The sequence below is a fragment of the Orycteropus afer genome, unplaced genomic scaffold (genome assembly GCF_000298275.1).
Source record: "Orycteropus afer afer isolate SDZICR_OR568_19922 unplaced genomic scaffold, OryAfe1.0 scaffold00047, whole genome shotgun sequence".
NCBI classification, from domain to species: Eukaryota; Metazoa; Chordata; class Mammalia; order Tubulidentata; family Orycteropodidae; genus Orycteropus; species Orycteropus afer.
The window spans coordinates 12,882,825-12,903,214 of NW_006921634.1; the positions used below are offsets into that span (position 1 = coordinate 12,882,825).

At 35.1% G+C, this 20,390-nt stretch overlaps 1 non-coding gene across 1 annotated transcript; it reads right to left on the reverse strand.

Annotated features, from left to right (window-relative positions):
• Positions 1-11,049: 11,049 nt before the first annotated feature.
• On the reverse strand, positions 11,050-11,120 carry TRNAG-GCC. Its single transcript has one exon. It is a non-coding gene; the product is annotated as a tRNA-Gly (tRNA).
• Positions 11,121-20,390: the final 9,270 nt, after the last annotated feature.

Here is a 20,390-nt window from a genome sequence, read left to right on the forward strand (position 1 = left end):
AATGTTGACAAGGATCTGGTGAAACTGGAACATACCCTCTGTGGATGGGAATACAAAATGGTACAGTTTTTATGGAAAACAATGTGTTGATTTCCCCAAAAGTAAAAAACAGAAATACCGCATGGCACAGCAATTCCACTCCTAGGTATATACACAATAAACTTGAATAGAGAAACTCAAAGAGAAAATACAGTGTTCATTGCAGCACTTGCCATGATAACCAAAAAGTGGAAGCAACCTAAATGCCCATGAAAAGATGAATGGGTAAACAACATGTGGGAGTTCACTTTGAAGCATTCAGAGAAGTGGACTTTTATTTATCATCTATTGTCAATACCTGGGTGGCATAAACTATTAAATGTTCAGTCTATTACAAGCTGAAAGGTTGAGTGTTCAAACCCACTCAGAAGTACTTTGGAACATAAGCCTGGCCATCTTCTAAAAGATCATAGCCTTGAAAACCATCTGGAGCAGTTCTACTCTGTGCAAACATGGTAAATCCACTTGATAACAACAACTGCAAGTACTGAATACCATCATCTGCTAAATTAAGAATTTTCACTATCTTGGACATGTCCCAAATAGTCCAACTAATATCTCTTTTGATAGAGGGGGTCAAACTGTCACCAAATCTGTGTATCAACATTGTTATTTCATCATTATGTCATGCTCATGAGAAGCTCTAGAAACTAGTTATGAATGTTTTAAATTGATTAATGTTTTCTTAAGGTAACTTTTTTTCTTCTCAATGTAGTAGAAAATGTTAATAAAAAGAGTATGTTTCACTCACAGACACGTTGGTATAGTTTTAATAAAAACATTTTATGTTTTAAATTTCATTTCATAATAATACTTAAAATATCCAAAGAGGATTATGTAGAGATTGATTGTTCTAAAATTGAGAATTCTAAATGTTTAAATTTTTTGATATATTTGACTCTTACAAAAAGTGAATAAATATCTGAAAAGTTTACTTAGTCCTTCATAAAGGAGCTAATAATCATCTTACTAAAGTACATATAACATCAATGGAAATCATTATGGATATAATTATGTTTTAGAATATCTTATGAACTTTTCAACAAATTTAGGAAAAAATAAAACTTTTATTGAAAGACTAAGGGTGGAATTACTTATTGTTTAGAATATAGTCAGCATCTATTAGATATGATTCAAGCTCTAAAAAATTAACTAGAAATGAATGCTTGTTAAGTTACACAAAAGAAATTTAGTTCTAAATGTAAATTTAAGTAGTATACTACCAGACTAAAAGAGTATCAATATGTTAGTCCTTAAAATCTGTTTTTTCACATACTTCCACTATGAACATATAGATCTGAAATCAAATCTTACAGTAAAAAGACAAAAAATAATGTATCTAATAGTCCGTTTCTTGGCTAATACAGATGTCTTTTAATGATATTCAAATCCATGCACATTCTCACCAAAAAAAAAAAAAAAAAAAAAGCCCAATCATCTCTTATTTCATACCTCCTAGCCTTGTACTTACTTCATTTTTAGTTTACTCCCTTACATTCCTCTACAGAATGTATGCCTAGTAAAAGGGAAAATAAAACTCCATTTTATGGTATAATTCCACTCCTTAGTACTTATGTGGTACCTTTGTTATAGAAATATAACCTTGCAATTATTTTGAGGTGTTCCTGTTCAATGTAAACATTTAGTGCTCTCAAATGTTACTTAAAGGTTCCTATGGAGCAAATGGGAGTGCCATCTCCCCTCTCTATGAACATTCTTTTCCTAATAGGCAAAGATCACCCAAATAAGGTGGAATCAAACTATTTAACTTTTTGTTTCCAAAATCATTTTATATATGCTATTGAGGCTGAATATATTTTTATCAAATTAATGAAATGGATGGGAAACAGTCACATCCCAATACATCTTTACAAGCCATGTGACATAGGGGAAATGGTTAATTTTCTGAGCATGAGGGTTTTCAGTTCTCTGATAAAGTTAAAAATTCTTATTTATAAATTCTAAAGTTATTTCCTAATATAATAAACTTTTAAATAATTTTGAGATAGGAAGAATCATTAGCAACCTGAGATATGCAGACGATACAACTTTGCTTGCTGAAAGTGAGGATGACTTAAGGCACCTACTGATGAAGGTTGAAGAATACAGTCTGCAGTATGGATTACGTCTTAATATAAAGAAAACAAAAATCCTCACAACTGGACCAATGAGCAGCATCACAATAAATGGAGAGAAGTTTGAGGTTGTCAAAGAATTCACGTTGCTTGGTTCTACAATCGATGCCAACGGAAGCAGCAGTCAGGACATTAGACGACGTGTAGCATTGGGAAAGTCAACTGCGAAGGAACTGTATCAAGTGCTGAGGAGCAAGGATATCTCCTTGAGGTCTAAGGTGCGCCTGACAAAAGCCATGATATTTCCAATCACCTCGTATGCATGTGAGAGCTGGACAATGAATAAGGAAGACCAAAGAAGAGTTGATGCTTTTGAGTTGTGGTGCTGGCGAAGAATGCTGAAAGTACCATGGACTGCTAAAAGAACTAACAGATCTGTCCTGGAGGAAGTGCAGCCAGAATGCTCCTTGGAAGCATGAATGGCCAGACTTTGTCTCACCTATTTTGGTCATGTTGTCAGAAGGGACCATTCCCTGGAGAAGGATGTCATGCGTGGTAGGGTGGAGGGTCAAGGAAAGAGGGGGAGGCCTTAAACGAGATGGATTGACACAGTGGCTGCAATGATGGGCTCAGATATAGCAGGGATTGTGGGGCTGGTGCAGGATCAGGCAGTGTTTCGTTCTGCTGTGCATGGGGTCACTATGAGTCGGAAACGACTCGACGGCACTTAACAACAGCAACAATTGTTTTTGTTACTGTTACATGCCATCGAGTCAGTTCCCACTCATAGTGACCCTATACACAATGGAACAAAACACTGGGGGGGTCCTGTGCCATCCACAATATTATTGACATGTTTGAACCCATTGTTGAGTTCTTGACTGCTGCTTCTATGGGTGTTGTTTGTGGTTTCAAATAAAACGAAATACTTGACAACTTCAATCTATTCTCAACTTATTGTGGTGTTGCCTATTGTTCTAGTTGTAAGGACTTTTTTTTTCTTTTTGTTGAGATGTATTCCATACTGAAGGCTATAGTCTTAGTCTTTATCATAAGTATTGCAAGTCATTTCCCTGTCAGCAACCAAGGTTGTGTCATCTGTATATTGCAGGTTGTTAATGAGTTTTTCACCACTCCTAATGGTGTGTTCTTCATATAGTCCAGATTCTCAAATAATTTGCTCAGTGTAAAGGTTGAATAAGTATGGTAAATGGACATAACCTTGATGCATACTTTTTCTGATTTTAAACCATACTGTATCCCCTTGTTCTGTACAAACAACTGCCTCTTGGTCTCCAGCTTCCACATGAGCACAATTAAGTGTTCTGGAATCCCATTCCTCATAATATTATCCATAATTTGTTATGATTCACACAGTCAAATGCCTTAGCATAGCCAATGTAACACAGGTACACATCTTTCTGGTGTATTTTGCTTTCAGCCAAGACACATCTAACATCAACACTTTTATATATTATATTGTATCTAAAAGCTTTAGTTAGTGTTCAACTCTAAATAAAACAGATATAGTATTGTTATTGTATATTGTTGTTATTGTGTGCTGTCAAGTTGGACCTGACTCATAGCGATCCCTCCTTGTGTTTCCAAGGCAGTATCACTACGGAAGTAGATTGCCCAACCTTTCTTCAGTATATGGTAAATTAATGAAATACGGCATTAAATCACTTTTGTAGGTGGTACCAACCTTTTGGGGAGGGGACCTTTTTTATATGAAAAAAGTGGTAATAATAATATTTTTTAAAAAAAGACTGACTTGAGTTGACTCCAAGTTACAGCACTACAATATATGTTGAAGTAGAATGGCATTCCATAGGTTTTTTGGTGGCTGAATTTTTGTGGGAATATATTGCCAGGCTTTTCTTCTGAGGCATCCCTGGGTGGACTCCAACCAATATCCTTTTGGTTAATAGCTGAGTGCATTAACTGTTTTATCACCCAGTGGCTCCAGTAATATGTATTTTTGTTGTTAGGTGTCATCAAATCAATTTCCACTCAGCGACTTCCTATGATAGAGTTGAATCTTGTTGTTGTTGTTGTTATATGCCATCGGGTCAGCCCTGACTCATAGAAACCCCTCCTTGGGTTTCCAAAGCAGTATCACTATGGAAGTAGATTGCCCCATCTTCCTTCTGAGGAGTGGCTAGTGAGTTTGAACCCCCAGCCTTCTGGATAGCAGTCAGGTGCCTTAGGCACTATGCTACCGGAGCTCCCAAAGTTGAATCTTAGTTTTTCTTAAATATTGCAAAGCGTTTTTTTCTTTTCAATCTCTACATGACTTGTTTATTTGTTTTTCACCTCAGTCATGAAGTTCAATAAATGAACTAGTATACTAAAATCATTATTTTTATCATTTGAATGATAAGAATAAATCACAAATTAAGGAAATAGTAGACACAGCATAAGACCAGTAAGGGAAAAAAATATAGTAAAGCACTCCCCACACACAAAGAAGCCAATAATTGTTATTCAGAACACATAAGGAGAGAATGAATTTAAACATTTAGAGGAAATCACGAAAGCTTGAAGGGCTTTCCTCCAGGGGCACCTTGGAGGAATTCATGTTTCTAAAATAGGAAACATTTATCAAACTCTGAGTCCAGAAGCAGTTTCCTGCTATGGTGTCAGCATAACTACAGCAAATGAACTTCCTGGCCTCATGGTCACTGTGCTACATCTGTCAACATGTTGTGCCTTATTTCAAAAAGAATGGCATATGGCTAATATGTTATATTAAAGATATTAATTATATTAACTAAAATATAGTAAGGCAAATATTAAATATTAATAGAAACAATGGAAAAGATAAAGCAGTCCTCTTGATATAAAACTGATTTTTCAGAAAACCAGCTATATCAATATATAAATATAAAAATAGAATGCTTACATTAAAATTTTCCATGACTTTTTTTTTTTTTTATTTCACCTGGTATCAAACTTAAAGCAAATAGTAATTTTATTGTTAAATTTTCATAATTAAAATAGCCTAGGTGGATATGGAAAAAATGATCACTAACTTTATATGGAAAGGAAAGAGACCTCGGATAAGCAAAGCACTACTGAAGAAGAAAAACAAAGTAGGAGGTCTCACATTGCCGGATCTCAAAACCTACTATACAGCCACAGTAGTCAAAACTGCCTGGTATTGGTTCAATGAGAGATACATAGACCAATGGAATAGAATTGAGAACCCAGATATAGATCCATCGACCTATAGTCAGCTGATCTTTGACAAAGGCCCCAAATCCATTAAGTGGGGAAGAGAATGTTTGTTTAATAAATGGTGCTGGCAAAACTGGAGATCCATTTGCAGAAAAATGAAACAAGATCTGTACCTCACACCACACACAAAAACAAACTCCAGATGGATCAAAGACTTAAATGTGAAACCTAGAACTATACAGTTTCTCAAGGAAAATTTAGGGTCAAACTTAAGGGCCCTAATATTTGGTATAAATAGACTACCAAGCATAATTCAAAATGCACTAACAGCAGAAGAGAAGCCAGATGATTGGGACCTTCTAAAAATTAAATGTTTATGTGCTTCCAAAGACTTCTCCAAAAGAGTCAAAAGAGAACCTACAGATTGGGAAAAAATATTTGGTAATAACATATCTGACAAGGGACTTATCTCTAGAATTTATAGAACACTCCAACACCTCAATAACAAAAAGACAAACAATCCAATTAAAAAATGGGCAGAAGACATGAATAGACACTTCACCAAGGAAGATATCCAAGCGGCCAACAAACATATGAAGAAATGCTCACGATCATTAGCTATTAGAGAGATGCAAATCAAAACAACAATGAGATACCATCTTGCTCCAGCTCTAGTATCAAAGTTCAACAAGACAGAAAATAACAAATGCTGGTGAGGTTGTGGAGAGATTGGGACTCTCATCCACTGCTGGTGGGACTGTAAAATGGTACAACCATTGTGGAAAGCAGTATGGCGATTCCTTCAAAAGTTGGAAATACAAATACCATTTGACCCAGCCATCCCATTACTAGGTATATACCCTAAAGAAGTGAGAGCCATAACAAGAACAGATATATGCACGCCGATGTTCATCGCAGCACTATTTACAATAGCCAAAACTTGGAAACAACCTAGATGTCCAACAACTGAGGAATGGATAACCAAACTTTGGTACATTCACACAATGGAATACTATGCAACACTAAAGAATAATGTAGAATCTGCAAAACACCGCATAACGTGGATGAACTTGGAGGACATTATGCTGAGCGAAATAAGTCAGTCACAAAAGGACAAATATTGTATTAGTCCATTATTGTAAAAGTTAAGGAAAGGTTTATATATTGGAGGACATTTTCTTTGTTGGTTACCAGGGGTGGGAGGGAAGGGGAGGGAATGCTGTTAGATAGATAGAGATAAATATTGATTTGGGTGAAGAGAAGGGCAATGTACCAAATGTGAGTGACCAATATGGCAGCATTGAGGATGAGAAAGACAGAGAGAGTTACATGGGCAGTACAAACAACAAATATGAACCCCTTTGTAAATACAATACTGAGTTGTTAATGAAAGCAAACATGGGTATAGGGACGGATAGATGGGTGAACAAGCTAAACAATTATGTATGTCTAAATGGAGAGTGTATCCAAGATCATATACAGGGTTGGCAGACAATGGGCCTCTCAAAGAGTATGAAGGGATGGACACTGGGAGGAGGTAACTATGGGGAGGAAGTGGGAGGGGAGCTGCTGCATTGTAAATTTTGGTCAATGACATGAGACAAAGTATATGTGAACTGCTGTATGAAAAGTGAATTTACTCTGTAAATCTTCACCCAAATCCTAATAAAAAAAAAATAGCCTAGGTGACGTTTTTTTCCCCCCACAAAAAGAATTGGGATTTTAGCCCTTTCATGCCACTGGTTGTATAAGTACCAATTACATTTTCCATTTCTGAGATTTATTGTATGCTTTTGTGCCACTTATATTATGTGCTGGCATCGGGACAAGGACTTGAGTACCTGTGTAAAATGGAAGGAAATGCATTGCCTCATATTGCTGTGTTAAGAGGTAGTGCATCCTGGAAGCGAGATTTTATGAAACTTTTATATGGGAGCTCTGGTGGTGTAATGTCTAAGGCATTTGACTGCTATCTAGAAGACTGGCGGTTCAAACCCACCAACAACTCCTCAGAAGGAATGTTGCACAATCTACTTCCATAGAGATACCACTTTGGAAACCCAAGGAGAAGGCTCTATGAGTCGGATCCGACTCGATGGCAGTGAGCTTGATTTTGGTTTTTGGATTATATGGGCTTCTGTATAGCAAGGTAAGGCTTAAAAGTATCTTTACTGCTGCTTTTGTGTTATTGGTAAAGTGCAGTTTTTGACATTAGGTAGTATTTAAGTGAGCAAATTATTTTCAGGCGATGTTCAGTGTAAGCACAAGACCTTCATGTACTTCATGACCACAGGTACAAATGAGTACCACTTACATTTTTGTCACTTGGGCTTCCAAGCAATTATGCACAGCCGGTGGAGGGTGCCTTTATGGGTTACCCTATGTTTTCAAATTTTCACTCAGTTAAAAAAAAAGATATGACAAAACAATTTTTTCTCTCCCTCATTACACTGATCCTACCTTCAGAGGCTGCTGGTACATATATACCATGTAATATTTGTGAAAATCTATCATACCTAGCAAAAGATAACCAACACTCAGTAAGTGTATGTGCTGACATATACTAATGAACTAATGCATTCCATCAGTGAAAAAAACATTACATCACCAAAAAATTATATACATAAAATAATTTGCTCATGAGAGGGTTAGAATAATATATTTACTTTCATAGAACTGGAAAGAATATACATTCTTTGTAAGAGGACACAGTCATAATGAACCTGAATATAGAATAACATGATAGGAAAAATGATTAATGACTTTTTGGAAAAACAAAAGCAAAGCATATAACAATAATAAAATTAGAACTCTCAATTTTGGAGAGAATTTATTTGATTTTATGAAAAATGTTCAATTACCACTGAGTGGCATGAAGGAACTGGAAACCTGGGTTCCAGACTAGGCCCAGACAGATTCTGGTGACCTGCAGCAGCGGGGCAGGCACCTGTGCTTGTGGGGCAGGCAGGGAGCAGTGCAGGCAGATTACCATCGCACTGAATCTCATTCCAAAGCAGTAGGGCCGCATCACTGCTCACTCTGCCTCGCATGGTCTGTATCCAGTGGGGCAGGCGGCAGTTTGGGAGGTGCCTGCTTTTTCTAATGTTGAATTTATAATGTTAAAATAAACTGCATTTTCAAATCTAAAAACAACAAGCCATGTAATCTTTGATTTCTCAAAAGTAAAATTTGCTTATTTACTTAACATTTAATGGAGAAGATTCAGGAAGAAGCAGAATAATTGATCAATGACAATACATTAAAAGTTCTTTCATATCAATTTAAAGCATATTATCAGTGATTATTATGCTTTTTGATAGTGTAATATCCTATTGGTGTGAAAACATACTTAAACTCCTTTTCAATTGTTACTCAGTTTTAACTTAACATAGGACAAAATAGTTTTAGAATTTCAATTTTGTAACTGTTAATATAACAGAATGGCATAGCACTAATCTGGGATTGAGAGGAATCAATATGTTCTTACCCTTGTGATTTATTAACTTTTGATTACTTCTTACATTTCTGAAATGCCCTAATCCTTTTGCCGCTGCAATTCATCAAAATCCAGCTCCTCTTTTTAGTTAATATTGGTTTTAAGATACGGAAACAGAGAAATGCAAAACAGATAAAATAGAGAGATGTGAAACTTGAATATAGATAGGAATTTTAAAAACATTACGCGTGCACAAAAGCAGGATGATTTGCCTTCCAGGGAGGGAACAGTGAGGAAAGGTGTGGACATTTAAGGCTTCTTTCCTTCATTCATATGTCCTCTATACATTGTTTGTGATAACACAGAGAAAAGTTTTTAATTGTGTTTTCTCCCAGCTGAATTGAATAAGACTTTTTTTTAAATACATTTTTATTGAAATATAATTTACGTACAGTGAAATACACAAAACTAAAGTGATAGGAGTCAATGTATTTTTTTTTTCCCCACAGTATCCCTTTCCTACCCCTCCCACCCCTAGTAACTAACAAAGAAAATTTCCTTCCATATAAAAACCTTTCCTTGACTTTTTATAATAATGAACTAATACTATATTTGTCCTTCTGTGATTGACTTATTATTTCATTCGGCATAATGTCCTCCAAGTTCATCTACATTATGCAGTGTTTTGCAGATTCTATGTTATTTTTTAGGGTTGCATAGTATTCCATTGTGTGTGTGTACCAGAGTTTGGATAGCCACTATTCTGTTGATGGGCACATAGGTTGTTTCCATCTTTTGGCTATTGTAAATAGTGCTGCGATGAACATGGGTGTGGATATATCTGTTCTTCTCCTGACTGTCACTTCTTTAGGATATATAAGTAGTAATGGGATTTCTGGGTCAAATGGTATTTCTAATTCTAATTTTTTAAGGAATTGTCATATTATTTTTCACAGTGGTTGTATCATTTGACAGTCCTACCAGAAGTGTATGAGAGTCTCAATCTTTCCACATCCTTGCCAGCGTTTGTTATTTTCTGTCTTGTTGAACTTTGCTATTAGTGCTGGGGTGAGATGGTTTCTCGTTGTTGTTTTGATTTGCATCTTTCTGATGACTGAGGATCATGAACATCATGAGCATATCTTCATGTGTTTGCTGGCCACCAGAATATCCTCTTTGATGGAGTGTCTATTAAGGTCTTCTGCACATTTTTTAATTGCATTGTTAATCTTTTCATTTTTGGGGTGTTGGAATTTTCTATAAATTTTAAAGATAAGTCCTTGTCAGACATGCCATTGCCAATTTTTTTTTCCCCAAACTATAGGTTCACTTTGGACTCTTTTGGTGAAGTCTTCGGAAGCACATAATATTTAATTTTTAAATGGCCCCATTCATCTAGTTTATCTTCTGCTGTTTGTGCATTTTGGGTTATTCTTGACACTCTATTTATGACATAAATTAAGGTGCCTAAATTTTCCCCTATTATTTCCTTGAGGAATTTTATAGTTTTACGTTTCACATTTAAGTCTTGGATCCATCTGGAGTTAGTTTTTGTGTGTGATGTGAAGTACAGATCTTGTTTCATTTCTCTGCAAATGAATATCCAGTATGCCAGCACCATGTATTAAAGAGACCATCTCTTCCCAATTTAATGGATTTCAGTCCTTTGTCAAAAATCAGTTGGCCATAGGTTGATGGATCTATTTCTGGGTTCTCATTTCTGTTCCACTAGTCTATGTGTCTGTCTGTATACTAGTATTGGGCTATTTTGACTACTGTCACTATATAGTAGGTTTTGAGATCAAAGAGCATGAGACATCCTACTTTGTTCTTCTTCAATAGTACTTTGCTTATTTGAGATCTCTTTCCTTTCCATATAAAATATAAATTTATTTTCCGTATAAAATTAGTGATTGGGTTTTCCATATCCTTAAAGAATGTTGATGGGATCTGAACTGAGAATGCATTGAATGTATAGATTACTTTGGGGAGAACTGACATTTTCACAATGTTCAATCTTCCTATCCATGAGCATGGTATGCTCTTCCATTTATGTACATCTCTTATGGTTTCTTAGAGTAATGATTTGTGTTTTTCTTTGTACAGGTCTTTTGTGTCCCTGTTGTTGTTGTTATGTGCCGTTGAGTCAAACCCGACTCATAGCGACCCCTCCTTGGGTTTCCGAGGCAGTATCACTATGGAAGTAGGATTGCCCAACCTTCCTTCCGAGGAGTGGCTGGTGGGTTTGAACCGCCAGCCGTCTGGTTAGAAGGCAAGTGTCTTAGCCACTATGCTACCAGAGCTCCCAAAGTTTAGTAGTGCATTGGCTGGGAATCGAACCCAGGCCTCCCACGTGGCAGGCGAGAATTCTGCCACAGAACCACCAATGCCTAGGGAGGTTTATTCCCAAGTATTTTATTTTTGATAGCTATTGTAGAAGGTATTGATTTCCTTATTTCCTTTTCAGCAATCTCTTTGCTGGTCTACAGGAATCCAATTGATTTTTGGATGTAGATCTTGTATCCTGTCACTGTGATAACTCTTTCAATTAGTTTCAAAGTTTTTTTTTTTTTTTTTTTTCTCAGTCTCTTGTGTTGTTTATGTATAGGTATGTATAGGATTATATCTTTAGCACATAGGGATAGTTTTACTTCTTCCTTTGTTAGATTTGTGTGGTTTGTCAATTTTATTAATCTTTTCAAAGAGCCAACTTCTAGTCTTGTGGATGTTCTTTTGTCTATTTTCTGTTTCATTGATTTCTGCTCAAATATTTATTATTTCTTTTCTTCTGGTGACTGTAGGCCTTTTTTTGCTGCTTGTTTTCTAATTGTTGGAAATGTTGGTTTAAGGTGTTGATTTTGGCTCTTTCTTCTTTTTTGATATGTGCATTTATTGCTATATATTGGCCTCTGATCACCGCTTTTGCTGGGTCCCAAAGATTTTGGTATGTTTTGTTTTCATTCTTGATTTATTCAAGAAATTTTTGAATTTCATATTTTCATTTCTTCTATTATCCAGTCGTTCTTAAGGAGAGTGTTGTTCAGTTTCCATGTGTTTGTTTTTTCTGTTGATCTTCCTATTGTTAATTTCTAATTTTATAGCATTGTGATCTGAGAAGATGATTTACAGTATTTCAATGTTTTAAAATTTATGAAGGCTTGCTTTGTGCCCTAACATATAGCCTATCATGGAGAATGTTCCATGTGCACTGGAAAAGAATTGTATTGTGCTATTGTTGGGTTAGGTGTTCTGTGCATGTCTATAAGACCAAGTTGGTAGATTGTATTGTTTAACTCTCCTGCATCTTTGTTGAGTTTCTTTCTAGTTGTTCTATCTTTGATTGAAAGTGGTGTATTAAAGTCTCCTACTATGATTGTGGAGTCTTCTATTTGTCTTTTCAGTTCTGTTACAATCTGCTTTATGTATTTTGGGACTCTTTCATTGAGTCCATAGATAATTATTATTGTTATGTCTTTTCATTCAATTATTCCTTTAATCGTTATATAATGTACTTCCTTGTCTCTTATGGTGGTTTTTGTCTTAAAGTCAATTTGATCAGAAATTAATACTGCCACTCCCGCTTTTTTTTGGTTGCCATTTGCTTGGTACATATTTTTCCACCCTTTGTTTTTTAGTCATTTTTTGTCTTTGTCTCTAAGGTGTGTCTATTGTAGACAGCATATGGACGGGTTATGTTTTCTTATTCAGTCTGCAACTCTCCACCTCTTGAGTGGTGCATTTAATCCATTGACATTCCATGTAGTTATTGACAAGATGAATGAATTGGTTACTGTCGTTTTGTTATGTTTGTTTTAGTAGTGTTGCTGATTTCTTTGTTCCATATGATTTTCTGTATTGAGCTTCTTCTCTTCAGGAATCATATTATTATTTCCTTTGTTGCTAATGTATGAGTCTTTACCAAATATTTATGCTAGTCTTTTTATTATTATTATTATTTTGATGTGAAGGTTAATCATTTTTCTTGCAAGTTACCCTGTCATTTATAATTTTCTTCCCAAGTTTAGAACAGTCCATTCTATCTTGCAGTTGTCTTGACTTCCCTACCATTTAGAACTTCTGTAACTACACAATTTTTTCCCTCTTTTTGTTGTCCTCATTTGTCAATTGATATCTCTGGTTCCCTGTTTATAATCTTGTAGTCTTATTTACTTTGGATAGTTCCATGACTGGATTGGTTTCTGGGTTATATCATCATGTGTGTTAATGGTCTGTTGTTGTTTACTGTTGGGTCTGTCCAAAGGACTCCCTTTAGTATCTCTTGTAATGTTGTTCTGGTTTTAACAAATTCCCTTAATTTCTGCTTATCTGGAACTATCCTAATTTCACCATCATATTTGAGGGACAGTTTTGCTGGGTAGATAATATATGGTAGGAATTTTTTCTCTTTCAGGTTTTATGTATGCCATTCCATTGTCTTCTCACCTGCATGGTTTCTGCCAAGAAATCTGAGTTTAGACTTATTAGTTGTCCCTTGTAGGTAACTTTTCATTTTTCCAGTGCTGCTTTTGGGATTCTTTCTTTGTCATTGGTTTTGATGAGTTTGATGATGACATGTCTTGGTGATTTTCTTTTGTGCACTATCCTGTTTAGGGCTTGTTGGACTTCTTGAATAGGTAGATTCTCATCTTTCCTCATGCCAGGAAATTTCTCTTCCAACAAATCTTTTAAAAATTTTTTCTGTGGTTTTATTTGTCTCTTCCTGTTCAGAAATTCTGATTACATATAAGTTATTCCTTTTGATGGTATCCCACATGAACCTTGAGCTTTCTTCATTTTGTTATGATCTTTTTTTCTCATTGGCCCCTTTTCAAAGAAGTATTAAGGTATTTGCCTTCAGTCTCACTAATTTCATCTGCTATTGATTCAATTCTACTCCTTTGGTTCTTTCAATGTGTTACCTATTTCTGAAAATTTTTTATTAACCTCCTGTGTTTCCATCTGTAAATTTGGTATCATTTCTAATTTTTTTCATTTGTATTGTCATTTTGTTCTTGCATTGTCTTTTGAAATTGTTCTAGGGTTTTGTCTGTGTTTTCCTTAATTTTGTCAGTGCTTTCCTTTATCCATCTCTCAATCTGTTGAAGGTACCTAAATGTAATTCATTTTAATTCCTTATCAGGGAGTTCCAATGCTCCTTCTTCCTTAAGCATATGTTCTGGGTCTGTATCCTGGTCCCTGGTTTCTCCTGCTCCATCTTGCTTTTTTGTGTGGACTGCATTGGTCTGTTATCTCCAAGACATTGTGACATTTTTGTGTTTCTATTTAATTGGTTAATGTATGATGGAGTTATTTGCCTGTATTGTGCTCTTCTATTTGCTAGTTGGCATCACTTATACACTCACCTCCTGTCTCCTTTCCCATTGTCAACCTCCCATATGTCCCTGACCTCCTTGGCAAGTGGAACCTATTCTTAGGTCCCTAGAATCTGTATGAGAATGCTATCACTTTAAATATCTAAAATGGCCATCTCTTGCAAACATTCAAAATTTCTGCACCCTTGGTCACTTTAAATATCCAAAATGGCCACTGCTTATAAACAATCAAAATGGCTGTACCCTCCAAACAGCTGAAAGTCCACAGTTCAGGTTGTCTCTCTCTTTGCTGTTTCCCTTCCTACTCATCAGCCTCCAGTGCAGTCATCCCTGCATCCGTCAGCGACCAAGTCTGATCTTTAGGTGAATTCTCAGGTTCCGACACCACGTGGAAATATTCCGGTTGTTGGTGCCATTAGAGGAGCTTTTAGTCTGCAACTCTGTCCATCCATGCTCACTGTTTTCATTCAGATAGGTTGGTGCCTAATCCACTTCTGTGTACTTGCTTTCAAAGTTCAGGACTCCAGTATTATCTTCTGTATCTCTGTCAACTGGTTTCTCTTTTCTTTGTTGAAGAGGATCTGTGTAGCTTGTCTACCTATTCTGCCATCTTATTGGAAGTCCTCTTGGAGCATAGTGCTTAAAGCACTTGACTGCTAACCAGAAGGCTGATGGTTCAAACCACCAGAAACTCCTCAGAAGGAAGATGGGGCAATCTACTGCCACAGTGATACTGCCTCAGAAATCCAAGGAGGGGTCTCTATGAGTCAGGTCTGACTTGATGGAACATAAGAACAACAACAACGACAACAACAAGAAAACTTAGTGAACTATTCAGTGCAGCAAGTGCAACAAGAACAGATTTGTTTATGTTTTCTTATTAGATTTTTTTTTCTCATGACTCTTGTAGAAAAGACAAATCCCATACCAGAGATTTCTCTAACTTCCTATTTAAAACAAAGACAAAAACTACACAAAACAAATGAATGAAAATAAATAAATAAATAAATAAAGTGGAAACATTTCCAAAAACATGTTTTAACTTCCGTTTGAAAACTTTGGGTATATCATTGATTGGTGTATAGCAGAGATTGTGTGATGGCACAGGATTGAGCAGTGGCTCATTCTTTTGTATCTGAGGTCACTATGAGTTGGAACCAACTTGATGGCACCTAAGAATAACAATAGTGTTATATATAAGAAGCTCTGGTGACACAGTGGTTAAGCATTTTGTTGCTAACCTTGCTTAGAGTTGGAATCAACTTGCCAGCAACAGGTTATTTATTTATTGTTAGACATGTATTTGAAAATAGGTAACAAATTATCATATATATACTTTTGTTCTAAAAATTCCTTTTTCTTTTTTTGATTTGGACCTTCATGATAATTTGTACAGCTGACCAATGAATAACACAAGTTTGAACTGAAAGAGTCTAATTATAATGCAGTTTGTTTTCACTAAATGTATGGAAAATATTTTGGAGATTTGCAACAATTTGAAAAAAAACTTCTAGACCTACCATATAACCCAGAAATATCAAAAACAAACAAACAAACAAAAACCTAAGAAAAAGTTAGGCATATCACAAATGTATAAAAGGTATGTATGTACTATGTATTAGTCTATTTTATCCTTTACTACAATGAAACATACACAAATCTATTATAAAAAGTTAAAAAATTTCAAAGCTTTTGCACAAAAACACTTATAGACCATACATTTTGCCATAATGTTAAATCATAGCTGCATGAAATTTAGTTTAGTATATATTGTACTACTGTAATATTTTTATAGGCAGCTTCTGTTGTTATTGTGGTTAGCTCAAGTGTTGTGAATATCCACTTAAAACACTGTGTGTTGCTAGTCATCTCTATATGAGCAATTCATTTCTCCAGTAAATTGTGTATTAGAGCAAAAAGTGATCCCTCATGATTCTTGTGTATTTTTCATTGTGTTTATTTAGTATAATACCTTAAAGTTTGAATAACTTAACGTCCCTTTCAAAGTACCACTAGTGATATTGGTAGTTCTCTCAAGAAGAAGAAAAAAGTCATGACATTATAAGAAAAAGTTGAATTGTTTGATGTATACCATAGATTGAGGTCTGCAGCTGGGATTGGCTGCCATTTCAAGTGAAATGAATCAAGTATAAGGAGCATTGTAAAAGAATACAAGGAAAATTGTGAAGCCTTTACTGTGGATACACTAGCAAATGTGAAAATCTTCTACTTTTTTGCAAAATAAGTTTTTATCTCATATTGAGGAAAAAGACATAGAAGAAGCAGTGCCAGCAAAATTGGACATTAGATAATCTAGCAGAAAGGTTTACATTATTCAAGACTTTTTCAATCCCTTTACAACTAGACCCTATGATATAGACACTGAAAGTGAAGCAAATGGTGGGGAAAAAAATGGTACCATACAGAAACCTTTTAGAGAAAAAGCAAAAAAGACAGACAGAAATTATGCTGCATTTCTGTAAAGTCACACTGAGTGTGCCTGGCTCCTCTTGCCCCTCTGCCAGCTTTCCTACCAGTATGACGACACAACCACTCCTCCCATTCCTCCTTCTCTTCAGCCTAGTCAATGTGAAGATGAGAAGGATGAAGACCTTCATAATCATCCATTTTCACTTAACGAACAGTAAATAATCATTGTGTCATATAATTAATAAACGTATCTGTTGTATAGGTATGTTAGTGTCTTCATGTGGAAATCTAATAACTGTATGAAAAAGACTGGGTCAATCGACTGTTTATGTTATCCATAAGGTTGCAGTAAACTATTACTGGGTAGTTATATGTGGATGCTTGACTGCATAAGAGTCAATGCACTTAGCCTCAACATTATTCAAGGATCAACTGTATATATGATTCTATGTTGACTTGTATTTAAATACTTTGGTTCTTCTGTACATTTTTAGTCTATTCCACTCCTCAAATTATTGTAATTCATTTTTACATATGTTATCATGCATCAAACCAACCAAACCAAACTCACTGTGTCGAGTCAGTTCAACTCATAGCGACATTTCCTTGGGTTTCTGAGGTGGTATCTCTACGGAAGTAGATTACCCAATCTTCCTTCTAAGGAATGGCTGGTGGGTTTAAACCACCAGCCTTCTGGTTAGCTGTCAAATGCCTTAGGCACTACACTACCAGGACTCTCATTATCATGTATTTCTACATATGTATATTGCGTTTTTGATACAACTTTATAATTTGCAATGTGTATTAGTTATCATTTTTTGCATAACAAACCAATCCTTCACACAGTGGCTTATTTAAACAGCTATTGTGTTGGCTAAAAATTCTGAGAATTAGAGATTTGAATGGTAATAAGCTAGATGGTGTTTCTGTTAGTCTTGGCTGGTGTCATTTATAAAACTATAGTCACCTGGCAATTCTACTGGAATTGGGTGATCAATGACGGTTTCATTCAAATGGCTAGTTGTTGTTAGACAATGAGCTAAGATGCCTTTATTATTGTCTATGCACCCTTTTCAACAGGTTAGCTCAGGTCTATTCATATTTTAGTTCAGAGTTCTAGAGTAGCCAAAAAATGCAAGTCCTGATGCACAATGGCTTTTCAAGCTTCTGCTTGTGTTACATTTGTTAACGTTCTGTTGGTTAAAGAACAGCACATGACCAAGTCGATATAGCGACTCCCCCTTGGGTTTCTGAGGTGATCACTATGGAAGTAGATGCCCACTCTTTCCTTCCAAGGAGTGGCTAAGTGAGTTTGAACCGCCAGCCTTCTGGTTAGCAGTCAAATGCCCTAGGCACTACACCACCAGAGCTCCCTATACAACGAGAAGAGAAGTAAACTCTATCTCTTAAAGGAGTGGCAAAGTCACATTGCAGAATGTTATGTGTATAAGCATGGGTGGAAATATTGTAGTCCTCTTTGCAAGCAATCTAATATACAATCTAAGTAACTTCTCACTGTTTTTTGTATCTATTTCCTTAGTAGTTTTATCTGTTGATTTCAAGATGAAATATTGAATCATTTGGTTTTGGTTTTTAAGTGAAAGAAATTTGCTTTGTTAGGTATAAACTGGAATCTGGACCTATGCAATCTCATTTATCAGATTTATTAGTAAGTTAACTATATTCCAGAATAGTCTAGCATATCTTGGTCTTATATACAAATTTAGGAACTCTTATAAGATCATTGCTTAGGAAAATTTTCCTGCAACAAGTTAGTTTTAGAATACATTATAGCTTTATTATATGAAAATTTTATAATATTATACAGTTTGGAAGCATGATGATGTTGGAACATTGCCTAACTTGGCAAGAGAACAGTTTGTGAATAAGACTTCTAATTACCTTGTTACTATGCAAAAATATTTTTGTCACTTTTTTTCACTGTTTTCTTATATAAGGATAATGTGGTTCTTGGAAATATTATAATTTATTATTTATATTCTATGTAGATATAAGTTAGCCATCTGGACTTCAAGTTAATGCAATTGAAAATGAATAGACTTTGCAGTTAGTAAACTGAGTAAAATAATAATAAGATTGGTAAATAACCATACATAAAAATATATATTTATAAGAAGAAAATAATTTATCATATGATGATTTTTATGATTATAGAAAATTGGCAAATGCAAACAGTAATAAGTAAATTAAAAACTACCTCTAACCTTTATAAAAGGATCTTTGGTGACTAAAGATAGTGACTAAGGCATTTGCTAACCAGAAAGTTGGCAGTTCAGACCCACTAGCTGCTCCACAGAAGGAAGATGGGGCAATCTACTTTTGTAAAGATTTACTACCTCAGAAACCCAAAGGAGGTTACTATGAGTCAGAATCCACTCTATAGCAGTGAGTTTATTTTTTTTTTGCTTTATAACCTTTATAACTTCCAGAGATAACTTTTGTTGACACTATGGTACTTCATCAAAAGTTTATTCAGTAATTTATTTTCTTATTCTTCTTTTCTCCTCATTTGGTTTATTTTCAATTGCCCATTAATTATACATAATACTGTAAGTAAATTTTATGCATGAATATTAGGTCACATCACTGATGAATATGCTTATTTATTATTATTTTAAAAATGTATTTTCCCATTGAGATATAAGATTTGATAATCGTCAAATTAATGGAGCTGAAATAGTTTAAAGTTTAGTTTCTAATAATATTCTGACAGGTGAAATAAAATTGAGAATTTTCATTAAAATTAATTATCAACTGTAAAACTTTTAAATTATTTTCTTGTTGTATTGTCTTGGGAGTGAGTGATAATATGTTTATGCAAGTATGATTTCATTATGGATCAATGGTTTAAAAAGGTTTAGTCCCTAGTGGAAGTTAATGGAACATTTTCAGATGTAGTCATAATGTCTCCCACATATTAGGTGACCTCCATTTTTCCATATGAATTGCTTTTAATTTTGTTGAAGAATGGAAAATTACTATGGGAGGGTGATTCTGTAAAAGTAATGTGACTTTTTATACAGAGAGTAGGAGACTTGGTCTCATCTAATAGCTGCTCATCTCTGCCTGTACCTCATGTACAGATTCATCAAAGTGATAAGAACAAAGATGAGACTAAAAAAGTAACATTAGAGACTTTGTATTTTTAAAAATTCTTATTTTAATATATTTTTAATTCATGCCCTATTGAGTAACTTCATTCCTATTCAGAATGATGTTTAATTACCCCTTTTGCCAGATATTTCCATGGCAAGTTGGTGTGGTAATTTTGGATTTTAGGTGACAACATAAAATTCTAATAAAATATAACTTTTAATTTTTCAATTACTGTTTCCAAATCCAGTATTTTATGTGAGAAAAATATTATATTAAACAATTGAGTGAAATTTCCTTCTCTTGCCTTTTGCCTGGCATTGCCCTTAAAGTCCATAGGGTTTTGAAACCATGGTTTTCAGGACAAAATGAAGAAAAAGATTGGGGAAAAAATTCATTGAATATGTACAGGGGACAATAGAAGCTAAAGAGCAGTAAAGAAGCCACCACTGACTATCTGCCTAGATATTCCTTGCTTTATCCAAGAGATTCACTCACATTCAGCAGATTACTGTGCCCTATCCAAGTTGTTTTGGCTACATAAGAAAACATTTAGCTGCTTCTCACAGCACATGGGAAACTTAGAAAGAAGGATTTCTTAGAGCTGACTGCGTATCCAAGCAAACAGACCTTCTTTTCCCACTTATCTCTTCTCCTTCGTATTCTTTACCATATGGAGCATGAGAGAGAGAGGTGGGGGGGGGGAGTTTGAGTAACACTATATTGTGATTCTCCTTTCTCTTTTTACATACGTATCTGTGCTTCTGTGCTTTTGCTTTCTAC